The sequence below is a fragment of the Balaenoptera physalus genome (genome assembly GCF_965194825.1).
Source record: "Balaenoptera physalus genome assembly, chromosome: 12".
NCBI lineage: Eukaryota > Metazoa > Chordata > Mammalia > Artiodactyla > Balaenopteridae > Balaenoptera > Balaenoptera physalus.
This window is the reverse complement of record NC_138897.1, coordinates 10,466,731-10,491,070: the sequence shown is the minus strand read 5'-3', so window position 1 is coordinate 10,491,070 and position 24,340 is coordinate 10,466,731. Positions and strand designations below refer to the sequence as shown.

General features: G+C 33.5%; 1 protein-coding gene and 2 long non-coding RNA genes across 3 annotated transcripts in view; 1 reads left to right on the top strand and 2 right to left on the bottom strand.

Annotated features, from left to right (window-relative positions):
• LOC309639119 overlaps positions 1-24,340 on the top strand; it is a 1,037,414-nt gene that overhangs the window by 302,266 nt on the left and 710,808 nt on the right. The gene's annotated exons all lie outside the window — the stretch shown is intronic.
• Positions 1-24,340, bottom strand: part of LOC309639132 — a 932,641-nt gene that overhangs the window by 618,093 nt on the left and 290,208 nt on the right. The window lies entirely within an intron of this gene.
• The window catches only part of CDH19 (cadherin 19), a 277,276-nt gene that overhangs the window by 207,723 nt on the left and 45,213 nt on the right, over positions 1-24,340 (bottom strand). Inside the window, exon 2 of the mRNA XM_082415896.1 lies at positions 695-2,449. The gene's annotated coding sequence lies outside the window, so the exon portion shown is untranslated. The remainder of the gene's footprint in view (positions 1-694; positions 2,450-24,340) is intronic.

Sequence of the window (24,340 nt, the reverse complement as noted above, 5' to 3'; positions counted from 1 at the left end):
CAGGGTCCCGCGGCAGCTGGGGCACCTAGGCGTTTCTCCTCCCAGGACTTGCCTACCGGCCCCCGTGGATCTCGCGAGATTCTACAAGATGGGCTTCCTCAGGGAAAGACTGGTTGTGGCTGCAATGACTTGGGCCTCGTTCTGCCTTTTGTTGACTCCACCCCGATGCACGGTGCATCCCAGCATGTCCTCCCCCTGCCCCTCCACCAAGACTGGCGTGGACTCGCCCTACACACCCCAAGTCACGTAGTGCGCCCTGTGGGCTCCAAATGCACCTTGTTTGCCTTTTTGGGAACCCCGACACTCCACCCACCCGAGGGAAGACAACAATATATATATACATACATACATATATATATATATATATATATATATATATATATAATATTTCACATTTTCATTTTATCCATTCGTCTATTGACAGACACTCAGGTTGTTTCCATATCTTGGCTATCGTGAATAACGCTGCAGTGACTATGGGAGTGCAGATAGCTCTTTGAAATACTGAATTTATTTCCTTTGGAATATACACCCAGAAGTGGGACTGCTGGATCATATACTAGTTCTTTTTTGCAATCTTTTGAGGAACCTCCATAATATTATCCAGAGGGGCTGCACCATTTTAGATTCCCATTGTCTCAAGCAGGCACACAGATGCACAGCTGGGAGAGCGGACTTTGGTAAGAATTCTTACCTTTGTGGGCTTCGCCAGTTTTCCCGGGTTGCTGTCTGCAGGCTCCAGAGCGAGCGGGGCATCCCAGAGGGTCTCACTTGGTCACCGGAAACTGTAGGCGAGGAAAATAATTTTCCCTCTACCGTTTGTAGAGCGTGCCCAGCTGAGGCCCTTTTCCTCGAGGGCCCCTCCTAAATGGACGAGCTTTTCTCGGTTAAAAGTTCTCCCCTGTGGCCACCGTAACTCAAGATCATCCTTGGTCAGGTTACCAGCTGGGCAGCCTTAAAATAAAATTTTATTCAGCTGAGGCCTCACACGGGCCCAGCCCACTTTCAGTCAGACCCAGTCCGAGGCTGGACCCGGACGGTGCTTAAGTCGGAACCAGTCTGACCCGGACTCCGTTAGAACTGGAACACGGACTGCTTTCTAAGTTGGACCGGATCCGACCCTGGACCCCGTCCGGTTTCTAAGTCGGACGTAGGCCAACTCCGGTTGGTTTCGGGACCCAGTTTGGTAAAAAAAAGTGCTCAGAGTCTGAAAGCTCGTGACGCAAAGCTGCTGAACGAGGACCGGGAGCCGAGGGGACGTCCCCACATCGCCCGAGGCAGCGAGCGGGCAGCGGCTCCAGGGAGCTCAGCAGGTACCTCCGCCTGGTTGCTCGGGGCTCCTGGGGGCTGCTGGGGTCCCTTTGGTTTGTTCTTCTGACACCAGAACTGTTAAAAGATAAACTGAGGCACATTCAAGTTTTTAAGAGTTTATTTGAACAAAAATCCATGCCAATGAGGCAGCAGCAAACTGGCAGTGGTTAGGCGCGCTCCGCCGACAGGCGCTGAGGAGAGGCTTCCATCGAGGAAGTGTGGAAGCAAAGTAAGGACTTTGCTGATTGGCTACAGTTGAACGCCTGTTTGTGATTGGTTGTCCTTAGCGTTTTGATTTCTCAACCTTGAGGCATTTCAGGCTTAGGTTTTGGTTTGCTTACATAGGCTTCCACCTGGTTAGAGCCACCGTCTAATGGCCTCCTTGCTTAAGAGTTGTATGAGTTCCTTATAAATTTTGAAGGTTAAACCCTATGTTTTTAGTTTAACATAGTCCCACTTGTTTATGTTTGCTTTTGTTACCTGTGTTTTTGATGTCATATCCTCAAAACCATATTGTCAAGACCAATGGCAAGAAGCTTTTCCTCTATGTTTTCTTCCAGGAATTTTATGATTTCAGGTCTTACATTTAAATCTTTAATCCATTTTGAGTTAATTTTTATGTATTGTGTAAGATAAGGGTCCAACTTCAGTCTTTTGCATGTGGACATCCACTTTTCCCAGCACCATTTATTAAAGAAACTGTGCTTTTCGGGTTTGTATTCTTGGTGCCCTTGTCAAAGATTAGTTTATTGTATATGTGTGGGTTTATTACTGGGGTGTTTATTCTGTTCCATTGGTCTATGTGTCTGTTTTTATCAGTGCCATTCTCTTTTGATAACTATAGCTAGCGTTTGTTTACATACTAATATATGGAATAGCAGGGGATCAAACTGAAGTATTTTATACTTCCATTTCTTAAATTATAACGTTCTTACTATAATTTAGTTGTTAAGACATTTTAGAAATTTGAATAACTAAGGTTTTATAGTATTCAGGCAGAATTCTATATCAATAAAGACTCACCATAAGAGGTCCTGTGTTATTCTGACTTACTGTATTTGTGTATAAAATTTTCCAAAACATAAAACATGTACAATGGATATTGAGTTTGACTTGAGTAATTGGGCATCTCTCAATTCTTTTTTTTTTTTTAATTTATTTTTATATTTATTTTTGACTGTGTTGGATCTTCGTTTCTGTGCGAGGGCTTTCTCTAGTTGCGGCAAGCGGGGGCCACTCTTCATTGCGGTGTGCAGGCCTCTCACTATTGCGGCCTCTCGTTGCGGAGCACAGGCTCCAGACGCGCAGGCTCAGTAGTTGTGGCTCATGGGCCCAGTTGCTCCGTGGCATGTGGGATCTTCCCAGACCAGGGCTCGAACCCGTGTCCCCTGCATTGGCAGGCAGATTCTCAACCACTGCGCCACCAGGGAAGCCCCATCTCTCAATTCTTGATTAATACATTTATAGTAACAATGATCTCAAAAGCTGAAGAATTATTTACAGATCTCAAAAAACAGTTTACTCTTTTTTTTTGCAAAATATAAGATGGTACTATTTGCTCACCATGCTTGTTTTCTCTTTTTGATTGACTGTCTAGAGGTCAGTTGCTCTGTGGTAATGAAGTGAGTTTAGTCAATAGAGAAAGCCAAAATGGAGAAATACAAGAAGAGGTTTTTGAGAAATATGTAACTTTTGTAGCTTCAGTGAGGTCCAAAAATTGATAAAACCACTTAAAATATATTCATTTAAATGGTTGGTCTGTTTTAGGTTTTATAATGCTGGCTTTCTGTTACAGAAATATCCCTTCCATAGATACAGATGTGAGTCAGAAAGGTGACATACACAGACAGTGTTCTAGTGGAGCTGTCCTTTACAACTCCTCAAATCTTTCAAAAATGTGTTTCTGATTGTTTAGCTGGAATGACTAGAGATTTGGTCTCCATGAGGGACAACTGCATGCACCTGCTTGGATTTCTGCTGTGGTGGTTTCAGATTCGGGCAGTAGTGGAAAAAGTTGCAGTTGTTGTAGGCAGAGAAGCTATGACTATAATCAGATATGAGGTGCAAGGATCTGAAAGATGAGGCCCACAGTAGGAAACATTATTTTGCAGACTTTAGAATAAATTGGGTAATTATGATACTAGTTCATCATCCTATGCTTAGATATTTCGAATTAAACATTTTTTTCCCCTATGACTCTTTGGGAGAACATTTGTAATTTCAGAGCAAATAATTTATTTGTTTATTCATATAAAACTTCTATTGTGTTAGAGCCAGGAAAATAAGACATAAACAAAAACAAAATATAATATACTATGTCTGTCCTTTAAAACTTACAAATCAGTGAAAGAAAAAAGTAGACAATTACAATATAAGTGCTTAAATACAAATCTAAGCAGGATAATATATAAATCCAATAAATGAAAGTCTGTCTCAAAAATGTGTGTATCTTTCTCAGATGGGTGCTGAAATCCATTCTGCAGATGAGAGTTCTGCTACCAAAAAGAAAAAAAAAAGGAGACGATTTCCTGTAGTTGATTCTATAAAAAGTGTTGAAAACAATGAAGGTGGTTCTACATCTAGATTTTCTAAACAATGAAGGTGGTTCTACATCTAGATTTTCTAATTTATAAGGAAAATAATGGATTACATATCTCTATACCTGAGCCACAGTATTTGTATTTTGCATATTATATTGTTATGTCGAGGAAGCTTTGGGTGATACTTAATCACAGAATTGTCATTGATTTATTATTTAGAGTTTATTAATGTTAAGTATTTGGGTTTTGTGTTATTGTAGCATCATTATTTCAAACAAAACAGAAATTAATAAAATATTCATAGATTATAAATTAGTCATGAATATTAAAAAGCCTCTAATTCACACAGACATTCAATCAACTAATTATCCATAAAAATATATTTACTACTTGAGTTGCAGTCTACCAAGAGTAATTTTGGCAGATAGAGTAAATATTTCCTGCCAAAAGCAGTATTTCATCTTTTCTTCAGCAAAAAGAGAAATAAAGCACACAAGAGAGAGAACAGTATAATAGAGCATGGAAGCTGCATCATGGTCCATCCCCTTATGTGGGTAATTATAATACTAATATGTTCACGATGTGTTTTATTTTTATGAATATGCCCTGAGTGCCATGCAAATACACATAATATAAAATATAATTGACATATAAAAAAAAAAGATGTTGAAATTCCAATCCAAATTACCACATTCTAGGAGCATATGTCATATACATTTTGCCATCATGAAAGCCAAATCTTTTATTAATAGTGTCCTTGTTGCCACCATAACTACCCTGCTTCCCCTATATCCCTGTCTTGTCCCCCCTAATACTTATATACTGGAAATTAATAATATTTTTCTTTTATATCTCTCAAATTTTTGAGCTGTTGTTTTTTTTCTTTTGGTCAACTGATATTCTAATTAGCTTTGGTTACCATTTTCTTACATTTATTTTCTCACCAACCATTTTGTTAGTTTTGCCTTGCTGATATCGACATTTTCTTTTTCTAGAATAATGAAAGAGGGATGAATTGAAGAACTGTTTGGGTATTGTAGTTTATATTTTATCTTCAGTATAACTTATAGAAAAACAGTCATAACTGGGCATTAATGGCAATTTGAATGAAATTTTAATTTCTGTCCTTGAGATTTTTTGTTATAAAACAAGCTATATTTTATTTATCTTTAATTACACTTGATTCAATGACTATTTCCTGGTTCTTAATAACTACTTAGTGAGGACTTACTATTTTCCTGGCACTGTGATAACCACTCCAAATACATTATTTCATATTCTCTACAATAAATCCATAAGGTGGATATTTTTATTAGTGTATTTTAAGATTATAAACATATTAGGTCATTTTTAAATGATAAGTTTATAATTTAAAGGCAACTATTAGCCATTTCAAGGTCAGATTGCATATAAAAGTAGCAGAAATTGTATTTTTGTTGGGTTGTCTACCCAAGTCCTTAATGGCAAAACATGATATAAGTGTACCACATTATCTTCTCCCATTAATTTTGGCAGCTACTCTGTGTTTTCTCTAGGTTTTATTCTTGTAATGAAAATACGTTATAGTAATCAATTTAAAATACAAATCACAGTTTCCTGTATAACTTATATTCCAGGGCTTCAAAAGTTTTCCCGTAAAAGCAGATAAATCCCTACAAAAAGATCTCACCAATTTATTCATGCATATCAAAATATTTCTTCACTCAGGCATCGAATTAACTAAAGAATAATTTGTATTGTCCAGGCTAGAGGAGGTATACTGAACAAGTATACAAGGCAGGAAGAGAAAGTTTCTTTTGTAAAGAAAAAGTGCTTATTCATCAAATTAGATGTATTCATTTACACAAGAAGTTTACAAATAAAACTCGATTAACCGTGAATATTTGATTTCCTTTTTATTTTATAGAAAATTTTCTAATCTTGGCTGACAATGTTAATTATTTGATTAACTTGTAGAAAACACACAGCTCTTCCCACGTCTCTTTAGAGATCTTCTGAATCAAAATCTCTGAGAGGACAAACTCAGTTACACTAAAATACACACACACACACAATCTACAGCAAACCAACAGCAACAACAACAACAAAACTCCAATAAAACCCAGCTTGATATTGACAGTCTTTATAAAAGCTGTGATTACATTCACTTTACAAAAAAATCTGATGATAATTGATTCTTTTTTTTTTTTTAAGAAATTCACGTTCTTTTTTATTTATTTATTTATTTATTTATTTATGACTGTGCTGGGTCTTCGTTTCTGTGTGAGGGCTTTCTCTAGTTGTGGCAAGTGGGGACCACTCTTCATCGCGGTGCGCGGGCCTCTCACCATCGCGGCCTCTCCTGTTGCGGAGCACAGGCTCCAGACGCGCAGGCTCAGTAATTGTGGCTCACGGGCCCAGTCGCTCCGTGGCATGTGGGATCCTCCCAGACCAGGGCCCGAACCCGCGTCCCCTGCATTGGCAGGCAGACTCTCAACCACTGCGCCACCAGGGAAGCCCGATAATTGATTCTTGATGACTAAGAAGGAGGATTCTGTGTTCCCTGTACATTGTAGAGTTGGGTGCTCTTGCGAATTTAGATGTTTACATTGAATGACATTGGAGACAATGTGTTCTGACTTCAAGTGATGTTCTGCAAGTTCCAATAAATAACTTCTCTGTGGTTTAGGCTTGTGCTTTGATATGGTAATTATAAAAATCATCTTCTCAAGTCATTAAAATACAACCTAAGGTTAGAGTTATTCCAGTAACTACAATCAATCTTAAGCAGTATATTTCAGTTTTTGGGAAAAAAAGCATGTAATTTAGATTTTGCAATATATCTTCATGCTTTCTTTGAAATTAAGCTGAATTCGTGATGACGTGTATAAATTTGGCGATATATGAAAAAAAGTGTTTTTGGTAAATTTTATAGCTACATTGTATTGAAAGGATCACCTTCCATTTGTGAGATTATAATATAATGGCTTCATTTTATAATTAATACAGTTAAGATAGGGTTTTTAATTAATATAAATGACTATTTTAAGTTTCAGAAAAGTATCTTATTTTTATGAGAAGTGAATGGAGAGCTGTACTGCATGCTGATTTGATACTTATATATGATAAAATGATTGCCACAATAAAGTTAGCTAACACTTCCATCATGCCACATCACTCCCATATTTTTGTTGTTGTTGTTATATGTCAATTATAGCTCAATAAAACTGGGGAAAGAAAGGAAATGGAGAGGAATCATGTAAGTGCTCTTACCCCCATTTACTTATTATTAAACATAGAAGGAAATTTGGAAGATCAGTTTGAAAAGATTTTGAAGATAAAGCTTTTACCTTTCAGATCATCAGGTATCATTAGGAATACTGTGCACATATTTGAACTACTTCCCTTAAGAGTGAACTAACTGTCCTACAACATTATAATTACTTATAAAACTTTTTTTTGCATCTCAGCTAATTAGTGAGATCTACATTATTATGTTCAAACATATTCGTAAAACTTTTAAACTGGAGATATTTTTAAGAACTTTGAAAATACTCTGTAAAGGATTTTAGAATTTTAAGAAGACTCTCTTTAAAACAAAATCTTTATAAACCAAATCCAGACACAGTTGGTTTTTGTCCTCTTCTTATTTTTTTCTCTAATAGTGATAAAAAGTAAGTCAGGTTAAATCTCAAATATCAAACCATTTCCCCACTAATTAAAAATCCAGTATTTTCTAAAAGTTGTTCTAAATATTTTCATATTTCACATTCTTTTTACTAGTGAAAGATAGATCTCAATGTTTCACTTCTGAAATTCTTATGACACCTATTTATATTAGAAAAATGATGACTCCTTATTATTCAATGCCTGGGAAAGGAATGTGGGTGTCTGACCATGTGTTCATTGGTGAGGCAATTTGCATTTGCTAGAGAATAAAGCTCTATCCAAACACAAACAGATTTGATTTCCATTTAATTTAAGATAGTTAATTTTTAGGGGGCAAAACATATTTTGTTTATACTTTGTATGTGGATCTACATGGTGACTATATATTTTTTGACCATGTGTTTTACTAAATTTCCAACTACTTCTTGAAATTTGAATTGTTCTAGAACAAAGAGCAATAGACTAGTATCATGAATTGTATGTTCTTGTTCTAGTTCTGAAGCTGAAACTTTGAGCAAATCTTACCTGTTTTAGTATCTTTGCTCATGAGATGAGATTGCAGGGCCAGGTGGACTCTCAGGTACCTGCCAGTCTGAGCATTCTGTGAAAACAAAGATTTGTTTTCCTGTTCGCAAAAAATCGGTAAGGCATTTTGTTGTATCCGTGGAAGCCAGTGATTCCTACCTAGTTTCAGGACTTTTCAGTGCCTATAAGAATACTGCTCACTTGCTCTTCTTAAGACTTCAAAAAGCCTAATAAAAATCATCAAGATATCTGCCATAAGATCATAAGATTAATTATAATGCCAGTTTCATACACAGGAAAGGAACTATGTCACTCTGCAAAGTAATTATGAATATACCAAGGCTGATTTCAGGTTTGCCAGAGTTTAGCAGATCTGATTTCCTGGCCATTTTTTGGCTTCTGATCTCTACCTGCCGTAGTGGGCTTTTATGTGTGCCAAGCTCCCTGCTCCACACTCTCTTGCAAATGTTTTAGCCTCATCCTGAGAGAATTCTTGTTTCTTTCCAATTGACAATTTTCTACAAATTCTGTAGATCCTAGCTTGAATGTCACTTGCTCAGTTAAGTTTATTCTAAGTAACCCAACATCATCTTGTCCCTTCTTCACTGAATAAACTAATTTTATTAGTTTTTCATCATTTCTTCCAGTGTTTCGTTTTAAAAAGGCAATCAAAAACAAGCAAAATTGGGTACCTATTCTTAGATTTTTTTTTTCATTTTATTACACAAATATTTTCATACTACAGTCACAGTTCTGTACTTTGCTTCTTGCATTAACAAACCTGGAGCTGTTTAAACGGCATACAAGTGTGCGGACATACAGTATATAGAAAGGTTCTTATTTTACTTGTATAAATGCAAAGTTTTCTACTATGTTGATATATCATTCTTTATATATCATATCCTAGCATATAGACACTTGACGTTTTCTCTCTTTCATTAAAAACAATGAAACTCTTTTTTACATATGTCATTTTATATCAGGATATTAGTGGCCTCATAAAATTAGTTCGGCATCTTCTCTACTTTTCTATTTAATTTTTTTCTATTTACTCAAAGAATTTGAATAGAATGGGTCTTATCTCTTCACAATTCTTAGATATTCACCAAGAAGCTCTTTGAGATTGGAGTTTTCTTTGTGAGGAGGCTTTTATCTATTAAGTTAATATCTTTAATAAGTATAGGGCTCTTCAAGTTATCTATTTAATTGAACGAGTTGTAGCGTTTTGTGCCTTTTGAGAAATTTATCAATGTCATCTATCTTTGTGAAACTATTATCTTAAAGTTTTATATAATGGCTTCTTAATATATTTTTAATATTTTAATATTTCTAATTATCACCTCTGTTTTATTATTGACCTTAGTCTCCCCTTTCTCATCTTTATTTCTCTTTCTTACTTATTATTTTCCCTCTATTTCTCTATTGTGATTTTTCTGTTTTATCTCTTGTAATATCAGGTCATGAATTTTTAAAAAGTTCTGTCAGTAATTCTTGTCTCTATGTTGTCCACATCAGAAGCAGAAAAATAAACGGGTTGTAAATATAATGTCAGATATTTTCACAAACCTAATTAACTGTGATGACAAATGCATACTTACTAACTTGACAGTTTTGATAGAGTAAACTTTGAAAAATCAGATTTAGTTGATATTAGATGGTATCTGAAAGATGGTCTAGACATATTGTTTTGTAGCATCAATCTGTTCAATATATCAAATATAAATATTTAAATAAGAATCCCATCTCGCTATACTTTGGTCCCTATTTCTCCTGTTATTTTTTAGCTCATTGACTAATAGGCTAGGAAAAGAGGCTCTGGCTCTTATTTCCTTTGGAGAGTAGATGCAGTGATGATAACCAGGTTACATAGAACATCTGTGAAGAATAAAATAGAACCAAGGGCATACCTGAAAGGATGAGCAGACGGTGTTGGTTCTTATTTCAAATCCTGAATTTATAGACTTTTCTAAGTCCTTGTAACATTTCCAAAAATGTATCATTATTATTAAAAATATTTAAGTACATATTTCCAATTTCATAAAATATTTTTATATCTGGTTTCTTCTGAAAAGAAATGATTATTGTGTTGGTCCAATTAGAAGCTCTGTTTATTCCTTTATGTGTATTGCTCTAATTACCCATTGATAAAAGTCTGTCAGTGGATAATGCCTGAAAACATTATCAAATGGTTTGGTAATGATTCATGCAGAGCAGTGATATCTTTCTTTATTTGCCTAATCAGTATCACAGTTTTCAATTTGCCCAGATCATTACCTCTGGCACATCTCACAGTACTTCTGGGGCCCAAGAATTTAGGTAAAAATTCTAAAATATACAGCATGTGTTGCTGTCAAATTGTTTTTTTCTATCTAAACTACAGAAAAGATTGTTTGAAGTTTAAGCAAAGTATATAGGATGAATTTTTGTGAAGAGGTTTAGTATCTTCTTAACTATAATATTTTAACGTTTTATATTAAATGTTTTAGAAAATGTTTCAAAATATTTAACATAATGTTATATTACAGATATATTTACATATAAGTTGAAAAACTATAAAAAGTCAATTTCTATATAGTTCTTTGAAATATTCTTATTTACTTTACTTGATTTTTCTTCAGTGTTAAGTCCTTAGCAATAACTGTTTTATCTATCTGTCTATCTATCTGGAAAATGTTGGTACTATCATAATATAGTAATGTGGCTATGAAAAACAGGTGGTAATATATCATATAGGACCTTCATTTAATGTATATTTTGGCTGATATCATTTTATTATTTTATTTCTATAATTTTCTTCACATTTTCAAAATTATTTGAATAAAATAAAATAGATTGTTGGGTGCCTACTATATGATATGTCTTCCATGGTATTCATATCACCTAATATTTATATTAGGTATTAATAACACCTAATATTTATAAAGTACTACTGTTTCTCAGGTAATGTGCTAATAATTTTTGAGAGGATTTCCTAAATGTATCACAGTCCCATGATGTAGGTCTATTTTTACCTCCACTTTATAGATGAAGAGGCAGAGGTCTATCCAGGATGAATTAGTTACCCTGAGGATATACTTACAGATAGTGGCAGAGTTAGGATTTGAATCTAGTCATTTGGATTACAGCATCTAAGAGGTTAGCCACTACTTTTGCTATCGAATTCACACAGCAAACTCTTGAGAAGTATTTTTCTAAAAGCTACTAGTTTACAGACACAGAAAAGTTTAATGTGTTTATTTTGTATTCCTTTCCTAATATACATCCCTTGCTACACCTAACAAATGGACAGAGGAGATTTGTCTTTTGGACAGAGAGAGCTCTAGCAATAATTCTCTTGATTCCAAGCAAAAAGAGTCCCATTATATGGTTCTGTTACTTGTTTCAGGCTGAGGTGCTAATGAGTCAAGCAGGTAATTTATTTAATAACTGATAAAAGTCAGCATCCTTTCTTTTCCATTAGAAATATCCACTTCTGTAGATAAAAGCCAAACCCACATACATCATTGAGATAAGCCCTTCTCTGCCTTGAGATTTCTGTAAAAATACTGAGGGACAACAACGTTAAAAAACTGAGGCATGGTTTTATAGACGGATCTAAGATGCATGTCTGTAAGATATTTAGAGGCTTCTTTTTTTCTACACTACACAGTGCTTAAGGCATTTGAGACCATGTGTTTTTTAAGAGCACCCTAGGATGCATTTCTGCCTGGAAGCCAAATGTTAATTTTGTATCATTGCCATTTAGAGAGGCTGGGATAAGTTAATGATTTTATCTTTAAACTCACCATGTGTGGTGTGTGTGTGTGTGTGTGTGTGTGTGTGTGTGTTCATCAATTTTAAATGTACAATATGATAAATTTGAAACATATATACAGGAAGGTAACCACCACCACAAACATAATATAGAACAATTCTTTTATGCCAAGTGTCCCCTCATATATTTTTGGATTCTAGGTCCTCCCCCAAACCCTGACCTTAGCAACTACTGATCAGTTTTTCCTATAGCTGTAGTCTTGTTTTTTGTGGAATTTTATATAAATGAAACTGAATAGGATGTATTCTTCTGTGTCCAGTTTCTTTCTTTTTTTTTTTTTAAAGGTTTGCATTTTATTTATTTATTTATTTATTTTTGGCTGTGTTGGGTCTTCGTTTCTGTGCGAGGGCTTTCTCTAGTTACGGCAAGCGGGGGCCACTCTTCATCGTGGTGCGCGGGCCTCTCACTATCGCGGCCTCTCTTGTTGTGGAGCACAGGCTCCAGACGCGCAGGCTCAGTAGTTGTGGCTCACGGGCCCAGTTGCTCCGCGGCACGTGGGATCTTCCCAGACCAGGACTCGAACCCGTGTCCCCTGCACTGGCAGGCAGATTCTCAACCACTGCGCCACCAGGGAAGGCCCAGTTTCTTTTACTTACCACAATCCTTATGAGATTCACCCAAGTTATTTTGTGTATTCTTAGTTCTTTTCTTTTTACTACTGAGTAATTCACCATTATATGCATATACTACAATTTGTTTATCCTTTGAGTAGATTAATGATGGGCAATAGGGATTTTTCTAGTTTGTTTTATTATGAATAAAATTTCTATGAACATTTGTGTAAGTCTTGGGTGGACATATGTTTTTATTTCTCTTCTTAAAATGCAATGGGAGGGGCATGATAATATAGAAAGTACTTATTTAACTTTTTAAGAAATTTTCCAAAGTGATTGAAAAATTTCGTGCTCCACCGGGTGTTTGGGAATCTAGTTGTTCCACATCCTTGCTAAACTTGATATTGCCCAGCTTTTTAAATTTTAGCCATATCGATATCATTGAGGTTTTAATTTGCATTTTTCTGATGACAAATGGTGATGAGCAATTTTTGATGTGTTTATGGGTGATTTGTATTATTTTTATGACCCGTCTGTTCAGTCTTTTGACCATTTTTAATTGAGTTATTTGCCTTCTTATAATTCATATGAGAGTTCTTCATACATTATAGATACAAGACCTTTGACAGATATATATTTTGAAACTATTTTCTCCTAGCCTATGTCTTACCTTTTAGTATTTTAACAGTTTCTTATTGTTAGCAAAAGTTTTTTTTCTTAATCCAAAATGGCTGAACTTCTTTTTCTACTGTCTTAAAACTTTTAAGTATATAATACAGTATTGTTAATTATAGTCACCATGCTATACATTAAATCCCCAGAAATTATTTATCTTATAGCTGGAAGTTAGCAAAAGTTTTACATTTTTATGAAGTCAAACTTAGAATTTTTATTTATGTTTTTTTCCACTGGGTATATGGAGAAATATTTGTGTAACCTGGGGTCAGAGGTTTTTATGCTATAGTTTTTAATAAGACTTATTCTCTTACCTCTGAAATTTACATCTATGATTGATTTCAAGGTAATTTTATAGCGCATGATGGAGTCTTTTTTTAAGAAGAGATATTCTGTTCTTTCAGCATCATTTATTTAAACAACTATTCATTCCCCATTGAACGGCCTTAGCACCTTTGTTGAAAATCAAATGGCCCTGTATGTGTGAGTCTGTTTCTGAACTTTTTATTCCATTTAGTTATATATGTGTATATGTATATATCCTTTGAGTCAAAACCACACTGTCTTCATTATTGATTCAGAACATATTGAATCTATAGATCCATTTGTAGAGCATTAATATAATAATAATAATGACTCTTCTGATTTGTCTTAGCAGTTTTTTTTACAGCACCTACAGATATTTTGTTAAATATATTCTTAATTAATTTGTATTTTGATGCTTTCATTATTAGTAATGTTTTTAATTTCAGTGTCCAGTTGCTCATTGCTTTCTTTCAGAAATACAATTGAATTTTTTACATATTTCTTTCATATTCTTTCATATACTTTCATATTCATAACAACTTCATTTTCAATAGAAATAATTGAAAGGAACATCAGTCATTCTTGGCAAATGCAAGATCATGAATAATTTTTGACAATTTTTAATTTTGAGAATGTTTCTGCTGCTGCCACTGTTACTATTGCTGCTAATTAACAGTACTGATCTTATAGGCTGTGATACATTTCTGATAAATTATTTCTAAATATAAATATTAATATATAAAGTGCTGATGATTTTTGCAGAAAACTTTTCTAAAATGATTTAACTCTTCATACAAATTGGTTTATGTAAGTCTGAATTCATTTTGTTTTTTTTTAACTTTTCATTTTGAGATAATTGTAGATTTAGATGCACTTGTAAGAAATAATGCAGAGAGATTCTGGATCCTATGTACTCTTTTTTGAGTTTCCTGCAATGGTAACGGCTATGATAACTATAGTACAATATCACAACTAGGAAATTGACTTTGATATGATCCATCAATTTTATTCAGATTTCACTTATTTTACATGCACTCGTGTGTGTGTGTGTGTTTGTGTGCCTTTAGTTCTATGCATATTCATCACAAGGTACAGAATTACGCCATCAGAACGGTCCCTTGTGCTGAACCACTCTATAGCCATAGCCACAGCCACATCCTTCCTTCATCCCTGGAAACCACTAATCTGCTCTCCAACTTTATAATATTGTTATTTCTAGGATGCTGTATAAACAGAATCATACATTATGTAACTATCGGAGAGTTTATTTGCTTACTCAGCACAATTCCTTTGAGACCTATCAAAGTTGTACATATTAATAAGTTTCTCCCTTTTATAGCTGAGTAGCATTCCATGCAGGGATATACCACAGTTTGTTAAACCATTCATCAATTGTAGGACCTTTAGGTTGTCTTTAGTGTTTGAATTTTGTCAAAATCCTGCTATGAACATTTCTGTAGAGATTTTTGCATGGAGATTGATAGAAAATATATATTTATGGATAAAGCAGACACAAATTATTCACCTTTCAGACCAAATAAAATTTTACACTAACTACCTTGCCGATAACCAGGACACAGCGTTCAAATAAATCTCTTGTTGAAGAGAATTGTTTTCTTCTGTCTTGATATTTTTGTTAGCCCTAAAATGATATGTCAGGGTGGTAATTACTAAAAATCTGAAGACTATGCTCTGTGGAGTCAAACTTCCTGAATCCTACTTTTTCCAATTTTTATTTGTGTCATCTTTAGCAGGAAATAGCCTCTTTTATCCTTAGTATTTTTATGTGCAAATGTGGGTCACTTTAGTGTATATGTAATTGGATGGTTGAAAGGACTAAATATGAGAAATTATATGAAACATTTTGCAGTCTTCTCAGAGAGTAAGCTTTAAAACAGCATTAGGTATTTTACTTATTTTGATAGGAAACAGTTAATTTAGCCTTAATTTCCACAGAATTAAAATAGCCTATATTTCTAAAACTCCCTGAAATCTATGAAGTGGTATCATTATTCATTTATTCATTGTCTCAGAAGATTAATGCAGTACGTTTATGAGAGTGATTTGCAGGTATTATTTTGCTTAATTTACAAATGAAAGAAATCAATTTTCTCAGATATTAAAGATTTATATGCAAACATATTGGTAGAGGGTAGGAGACCCTAAACTGAATGAAAGTATTTTTGTTTTACCCAGTTACGTGTACTGATACAAACCAGGCATGATTTTTTCCCTAATGCTTTCATGGCATTGAGCAAAGGGAATTTTTGCATTAGGAAGGATGGGAGAAAAGCCTTATTCTAAAAGAATGTGAATAAATAGTTACCTAGGATATATTTTGCTATTTAATTATTTCTAAGCCTAGGAGATGTCTTAAAATAAATACAGATAAATTTCTTCACACAGTTTCCTAGTGAAATTTTATGAAAAAATATGATCAATTGTGAATTCAGAAAGTTGAAATAAATTATAAGATACATTTTAAATAATCTTACAAGCACTCTGATTAATTCTTTATTTTTATTCCTACATCTCACAGTGTCTCACCCTATGAAAATTTGACAGAACTCCTGCTGTTCTTTGAAGGAAATAGGAGAACTTATTGGCAGACAAAAAAAGAAAGGCAGACAAAAGAATGTGCAGCAAATCATAATACTGTATAATGAACATTTATATAAGATTATATTTTACTTATTATGCTGTAGGGTGCAGAGAGTGGGTGAAAGTTAAATACAGTCAAAGCATGGTACTACCTTCAGGGAATTTCCTAAGTTTCCCCAACAACTACTTGTTTGATTTTTTGGTCCTATTTATATCACCTATTATATTAATGAATGTAGGTTAAACTAACTTTTTTTAGTAGATTTCATCATTTATTATGAGAAAAAGTTTCATACCTTTAGCCAACTACTAATCTGGCAAGCACTTTTCCCTTAGGACCAATATGGAGGGGTTAGTGTTTGTGTCAAAGGAGTCCTGTGCTAAGGATATTATCAGTCTCCTAATTACCTTCTTTAATTGTCACCAGGTGAAGAATTCACCAACTGTGAATGGTGTTTGATCGAAGGCTGTCATCAAGCTAATTGACTGTGGTTCAAACTTTCCTTTTTAGTCCAGAAAAAAATATAGATAAAGATATAGATATATAGATAAAAGTCTTTGAATACTCTCTGAATTCATGTTACTAATAATTTTAGGATATGTATGTGTTTCTAATTTTCTTTTGGACTTGTGGATTGAAACAAATTGGAAAAATTAGCTTTACTATTATAATGAAGGCCCAATCTTCCTCCACCTTTTTTGAGTTAGTATTTCTTTAGTCAGAGGTGATCTCCAGTGAAAATGGGTGCAGAGGTTAGGCTGAAACACTCTGACCCAATCAGCATTCATTATTTGCTGTTGGATATTATTGTTGTATGGGGACCACTTTCAAAATTCGGGCAGTTAACAAGTCCTTTGTAACTTCTACTGTGCCGAATCAAGACCTCATGTTCCTTAGGGATGAGTAGATAGCTAAGATTCTCTCTGCTTTCTCCTGAGCCTGCTCACAAGTTTGCAAAACCAAGCTGCCTCCCAGACCATGAGGGATATGTGAAATTTCAGTAAGATCTGTTTTGACTATTTCATTTCCAGGTGTCTTTGCTAAATGTCTGGCTTTTGTTCCAGATTTTTGCTTGTCTCAAGCAGTATCACCACCTCAGGGTAGCTGCATGCTGGCCTTTTCCAGCAGTTTGCTCCCTTTCTGGATTCTCCCTTTTTGTTTTTGATAGAGTATCTGAATGTGACTTTCTATAGGTTGTGCTTTACTTCCACATTAAAGCAGCCTGCCCTGCCCTGGAAGAATTACTGCAATAGAGTTATGAGATGGGGTTGACATGGGAGCATTTTCAGGCCAAAATGGCATAGACTTCCATTCTTATGGGGGTTCAGCAGTCTTTTTGAATAAAGACTTTGCAGTGTGAGGTGTAATTCTAATCAGTTTCCAGAAATGTTGACTTTTGACAATTTTATCTAGTTTTATCCTTGTTTTTGGAGAGAGTATGTGTGCTATCATTCAACCTTCCTAGAAGTCTCATCCAACACCCATATGCTTTTGCAGTAGAGGAGATCTAGGAATCTCTAACCATTTTTTAAAATGTGATTCTCTACAACATAAAAATACCGTGTATCTGAGAAGGAGGCACATGTTCCATAAATTTTACTGGAAGTGAAGAATGAAAAAACCTCTAATACAAATATGGAGATGATTATCTAGATATTATTTTTCAATGACAATTTAAATAGTTAAATCTTTAATATTGAGCATTGAAATGAGTCAATCAAAACCCATTTTCTACTATTATTATATTCAGTTGAATGAATTTTAAAAGTGTGCAATGCAGTATCCTATCTCTGATCCTTGTTACATGAAGTATATCTGGTTGGTACTGTTACCAACTTTCATTTTATAAATAAATTTTGATTAAAGAAAGTTAAGTATAGTAAAGACAAAAAGGGAAGACCAATATCTGCAGATGTTTTGCCCTTTTTGTTGTACTTGTGTGGAAAGGTAGCTAGCACTTTGTCCTCTCATACATTACATGAGACAAACTAAAAAACAACGTAAATACAATAATTCTCTAAGACATAATTGCAACCTAATACTTTAGAAAATTTGTATGAACTATATTGTAATGGATCACTTTTTAAAACAAATTTGGAAAACTTTCCATGAACATTTTTATTTAATCCAAGAAACAAGACTTAAATTGGTTAAGCTGGTAACAGAGTTTCTTTTCATATTCTACATGTATATTTCAATGATACAGAATACTTCAAAAAGGTCAGCATTCTGGAGAAGTGTTGCCACGAGAAGAAGATGAAAAATTCATGTCTATCATTCTATTGAATATTATATTGGCTATAAATGAAAACTATTGAGATTTTTCTCATCCATTTGAATATTAATAATCATGGATTGAGTCATCAATTATCTATACATAATTGACAAATTTTGTTCAACTGTGTATATAAAAATGTAATTTGAGATTTCTTATTTTCCTTATAAATAGAAATAGTCCATGATTTGGTTTAAAGTCTTCCATGCTCAATTTTTAAAACAAGAAAAAGAAATAATTTTGTAAGTAAATACTGAAAATTTCAATTTTCTACTTTAATACAGTTATAAAAATTCTAACTAGAAAGTTTATTTCCATCTAAATTATATATTTATGAAACCAAAACATTTGAGTTTGGGGAATATTATTCACTGCAGAATTTGAGGATTTATGATGGGGAAAGATTGGCTACTCACACTTTCTGTTTTATATATATTATTCATTGGCCACAGAAACCATGTTGTTAAATTAAAACCTAAACTCAGCATAGTTGAAATAGCATAGTTGTAATTCCCAAGGAATTATAAACACTATACACACAACATCACATACATTCAACCTAAAATTGACAAACTGCAAAATTTTAAAGACATGGGTAAGTGCCAGTTTCTACCACTTTATATGATAATATATTGTCCTGGCAAAATGTGAGGAAAAATGAGAACAATCTTATCACCCTAATAATTAGGCCGGAACTTGGATCTCATACATAGTTCAATTTTCTTAGCTCAATCCTGTTAAATGAAGGAAATACTCTTAACATTTTGTATATCAATCATTAGCATATCAGGAAGTAATGTATTTAATCATTTTATATAAGCAGGACAAGATAACATATAAAATGGCATAAAAATTAAGTTAAATAATGTTCCTTCTAATATATTAATATTTGAAGCTTATTGAAGTGTGCTTTAATGAATAAAGGTCATCTAGTAAAAATCTTTTATTTTCAGATTGCAAACTGTATATAACATGGGATAAAATATTAACATTGATTTATTAATGAATCTGAGATTAATGAAATTATTATTTAAAAGAATGTTAAGAAATGAAATTTTGTTTTTATTTGGAGAATAATCATTTTATTTTTACTCTGTTAAAAGACTGTTAACTATACTCAAAGTCTAGTTCACAGAAGTTTTTGGTTAAGCATTGATTTCTAGATTTTATATTATATAATGAAGGAACAGGTATTATTTCTAAGAAAAAAAAATGCCAACTCTTTTTTCTACCCATTCCTTCAAGAAGCCTTCCATAACTTCAAAAAAAAAAAAAAAAAGTAGCTTTAGCTACTTCTCTGGACTATTTCCATCCCACTACATGCTTATTTCTATGTCAGCACTTAAACACAGTGTCCACATATATTTTTCTGTTTTATTAGCTCCTTGAAGAGAAGTTGTTTTTAATTTCTCTATCCATATTGGTTAACACAATATTTAGTATAAAAATATGTGCTAAACTTACATTTGATGAATGAATGAGTCAATAAATCAATGAATGAATTAAAAAATATTTCCGTAGGAGATAAATACAAAAATCTCCAATATTTGTCGATGGATTAATATTATTGTGAATAATCAGGTTAATATAATCTTAGAAATTTCAATAATAACATGAGAAAGAAGGTTATCAATCATTTACTTTAATGTCCATTTTACTATTAAGAAAACAGAAACACAAAGGCTTAAATGTTTTTTCCTAATATTTTGATAGAGAAAAATTCAAAAAGACCTGGGACTTCTCCTTGTTATATTTAGCCAACTGCCTTTTATAAATTACGCAAGCACATATACCTAACAATTAGGACAAATAAAAGTCATGTAAAATAATTTTTCCTTTAGAACAAGTCATATTAATTGTAAGCTTGTTTAAAGAAATTAGTGTCTTTTTTGTTTTTTAAGAAAGTAAATCTCTTTTCAGTTAATAATTTAGTAGGATCATTTTTTGCTTTATTTTTATTTTTTCTTCAATTATTTTATAAGAAACTGTATTACCAGCAGATTGTCCATTGAAGAAATCACCTAACTCACTTGCGTTTACTACTGTCCATGGATAGCAATGTATAAACTTACACCACTAGAATTCAGATCTGACAACATCTCATTGCCACGTTGAACATTTTAAGTTATATTTATTTTTAAGTGGTAGGAAAATTCATATTTCCTCTATTGTTTCACAGTAAAATCCCTGGAATTTCAAGATATCCTGAATTTTATGTCATGAAAAGAACCATTTGTACTTTTCTACTCTTCTTTCAGCTCACACAAACTAATTCATTAACAGATGGCTAAGTAATTATTAATTCCTTTTAAGTCTCACTGTATATTTATGACCCATTTCAATAAGAATTGCCACATACATTAGACATATATTTTCAGAAATGACTAAAGAAAACGTTTTAATGCATTTTTTCCAGCCTGAAAAATCATACCAAAAGTTCCTAATGTAATTGTTCCTGTGGCTTGCTTGGCATCATATAGCATGAACCCATTATATAAATTGCCTTGTACAGAGCTTTCTGTTGCTTTACACAACAGATCCATGTCGTGTCAATATGGTCCACTGATATCTAATGGTTATTTGTGTGCTGTATCAGCAGGAATTTGTTTTAAAGAAGAATTGTCTACGGGAGTTTGCCATTTGTTTTCTTATTTTTAAAACAAGTACATACAGGTTCAAGCTTTAGCCCAAGATATTGCTATTCACTAAAGTTAAGATAAAATTTAGCCCAAGATATTGCTATTCACTAAAATTAAGATAAAATTTCATAATGGAAATGAAAAGAAAGATATAGCACTTTGTGTACAGGATAGTAAATAAGACTATCTCTAATAGTGACAAATAATGCCATATTAATGTAAATGTTAATAATAGAGGAAACTGGGTAGAGGGTATATGGGAACTCCCTGTACTATCTAAATTTTTCTGTAAATCCGAACCTATTCTAAAGTGTATTAAATAATTTTAATAAAAAGAAAGCATTTCCAATTCAAAAAAAAGACTATCTCTTGTTTTTTGAGGTAGAAAAAGAAAATTGGGCATTGCTAATCTGATATTTTAAATTTTTACCCAAAAATATCCTAAATATTATTTTACAGAAGTATGCCAACTAAGAAAAATACATCAAAGTCTAGATAATCCCAAACTATTTAGTCTCATATTATGTAGTATGGATGAAATAATGCAAATGCCCTCAATCTATTTGCTAATTTTTCATGAAGTATTTTATAAATGTACTATTTCAATGGGGAATATTCTAGTGATCAAAATAGTTCATGTAGTAACAATAGGTAGTTGCCTGTAGAAATAAATTTGGTTTAAATTTCAGAAATCTCAGTAGTTGGTGATAGTCACGTAATCTGAATAGGACCCTATGGGGCCTTCCTGAGACAGATCCCTTCCCCATATCCTCTGCTGTAGCTCTTCTCTGAAGTACCAAGTTAATAGTATCTCATGCATATTTCCTGAGCTTTTCTGTTGCTAAAAACACCACCAAGTGGAAGAAATTAACTACTTGATGTCATGAGCAGTAGCTCCCCAGACCTTCTGGCGCTTGTGGATTGATAATGTTAACTGCCCTGTTACCTCACCATCAACCAGAGAATTGTGCATGAGATGATCACATACCCTGAGACCCCCTTCCCTCTTCTGGCCTTTAAAAATGCTTTTCTGAAACCTTTTGGGGAGTTTGGGGTTTTCTGGGGGCATGAGCCACCTGTTCTCCTTGCATGATCCTGCAATAAAACTTTCTCTACTCCTAAGTCTGATGTTCTGGTTTGTTGGACCTCACTGTGCGTCGGGCACGTGAGCTTGCATTCTGTGACAGGATTTTTTTTTTTTTTTTTTTTAAAGAAGAGAGAGAAATTCATTGGAAATCGTGATTGGAAAATCATTAATGTCTGACTATAATCTGTCCCCTGTTTTAGAAGCTAAGCTTTGATAGAAATAGGGTTATCCAGATATGTTTAACATATTAAAAGTTCATTATATCAGCTATAAACAATGCCATTAACTTCAATTAAGATTATTTCTTTCTGTTCTAGAAGTTCTCATTGAGTGTTGATTAATTCCCAAATATTCTGTAAATTAAAAAATTTTTCATTTTCAGTTTTTAATTAGATGATTTTCTTTTAATACTACCAATGTATTATTGTTCAAATTATTTTATTGAAGTAAATACACCTCTCTTTTTCTTATAAGGCCCTCCATTTACTACAAATAAAGGCACTATGCTATTTACATCTTCCTATGTTTCTTGTGTAAAACTAGGTTGCTTGCTTCTATTTTTTAAAAAATTTTATGATGCCTGATTAATTTCCACCTGTTACAAATATTTATACCAATTTATTAAGCACTATGTTGACAGTTGTTAAAAGAAGTGAAAGTAGTATGGTGACAAAAATAAAGAAGGAAATATTTTAATTGCTTAGATTATTAGTCACTCTTACTTGCTATTTTAACTGACATATTTATAAGTAATATTTGCAAAGTTTTGAAGTGGAGTTTAAACTAGTACTGTCACTGTTTCAATTTTCTCCCCTTATTCTTTCTTCTTGTGGTGGCTTTTTTCTTAGTTTAGGTTAATCACTCCTTATGTAATATGACTTTTATACCCACTCACTTTCTTAAGAATCTTTCTTTGTTACTGGTTCACTTTGTTACTATAGTTCATACTCTTTACCATGTTCTCAATTTTTAACCAAACTAGTGGATTAGGTCCTGGGAGAGAGTATCATATAATGGGGCCAAAAGACATTGGCCCCCTTAGGTTGGCAGTAGGAAGGTGACAACGTAGTGGATTCCAGGCCAGTCCTGTGCTTCACGGCACAGGGAGGCCTCCTCAGGGAGGTCTGGGGTGATGGAGGCCTTTGGGTTTTCTCCAGTCACTTAACACACAAATGCCTGTGGCCCAGGCTCACCCTCATTGGATGGAGTTCATCATATCATCCCCTCACACTGTTGTGTGGGGTGTGGCATCAGGTGTAGAGAGCCCTGTTGTTAGGGGGTCTCAGACTAGAAGCTCTCCTAGTTATCTGCCCTTCAGGCCACTCTCTCCCTCCTTTAAAGAATACTTGTTCCCCAAATGAGTCTTTGTGTCTCTACAGTTACTTGGGTAGAGTATACACATATACATGTACCTCATTTTATCTCTTACCAGTTAGTTAATGGATTCATGGATGTGCGAATTGCTTTCACTTTTGAATGTTATTGAAAATGCTACTATAAACATTAATGTGCAAATCTTTGTATGGATATATCATGTTTTCATTTATCTTGGGTAGATACCAAGGAATAGAATTCTTGAATTATACATTGTTAAATTTATGTTTGCTATTTCAAGAAACTTCCAGACTGTTTCCATGGTAGCAGGACCATTTTACATTCATACCAACAATATAAGAAGGTTCCAGTTTCTCCACATTCTCATCCATATTTAGTATTGTATCACTTTTTGGCTATAGCCATTATAATAGGTCTGCAGGGGAATCTCATTGTGGCTCTGATTTGCATATTTCTAATGACAGGACAATATTGAGCATCTTTTCTTCTGCTCAGTAGCTGTTCATATCTTTTCTTTTTCAAAATATCTTTTCAACGCTTTATTGCATTTTTATATGTCTTTTTTGACTTTTACAGGGTTTGTGTTCTATACATATTCTGAAAACAAGACCTTCACCTAATATAATTTGCAAATATTTTCTCTCATCTATTCTTTTTCTTGTCAATGACCCAGTGCAGCCAAATAAATAAATAAATAAATAGATATTTAGTTGGTATCTTTTGAAGGGCCACCTTATTTAATTTTCATAAAGTGCAACTTATTAATTTATCTAATATGTATTCTACTCTTGATGTCATATCTGGAAATCTTTGCCTACATCAAGGTCAGAAATATTTTATCCTATGTTTTTATCCAGAATTTTAATATATTACAGTTAGGTCTATAATCTATTTTAAATTATATTTTGGTATGGTATGTGGTATCTAGCTCTAAAAATTAATTAATTAAGTACACATAGAGATATCCAGTTGTCCAAGTGTATTCTAAAAGACTGTCTTCTCCCATATGAATTGCTTTGGCACCTTACG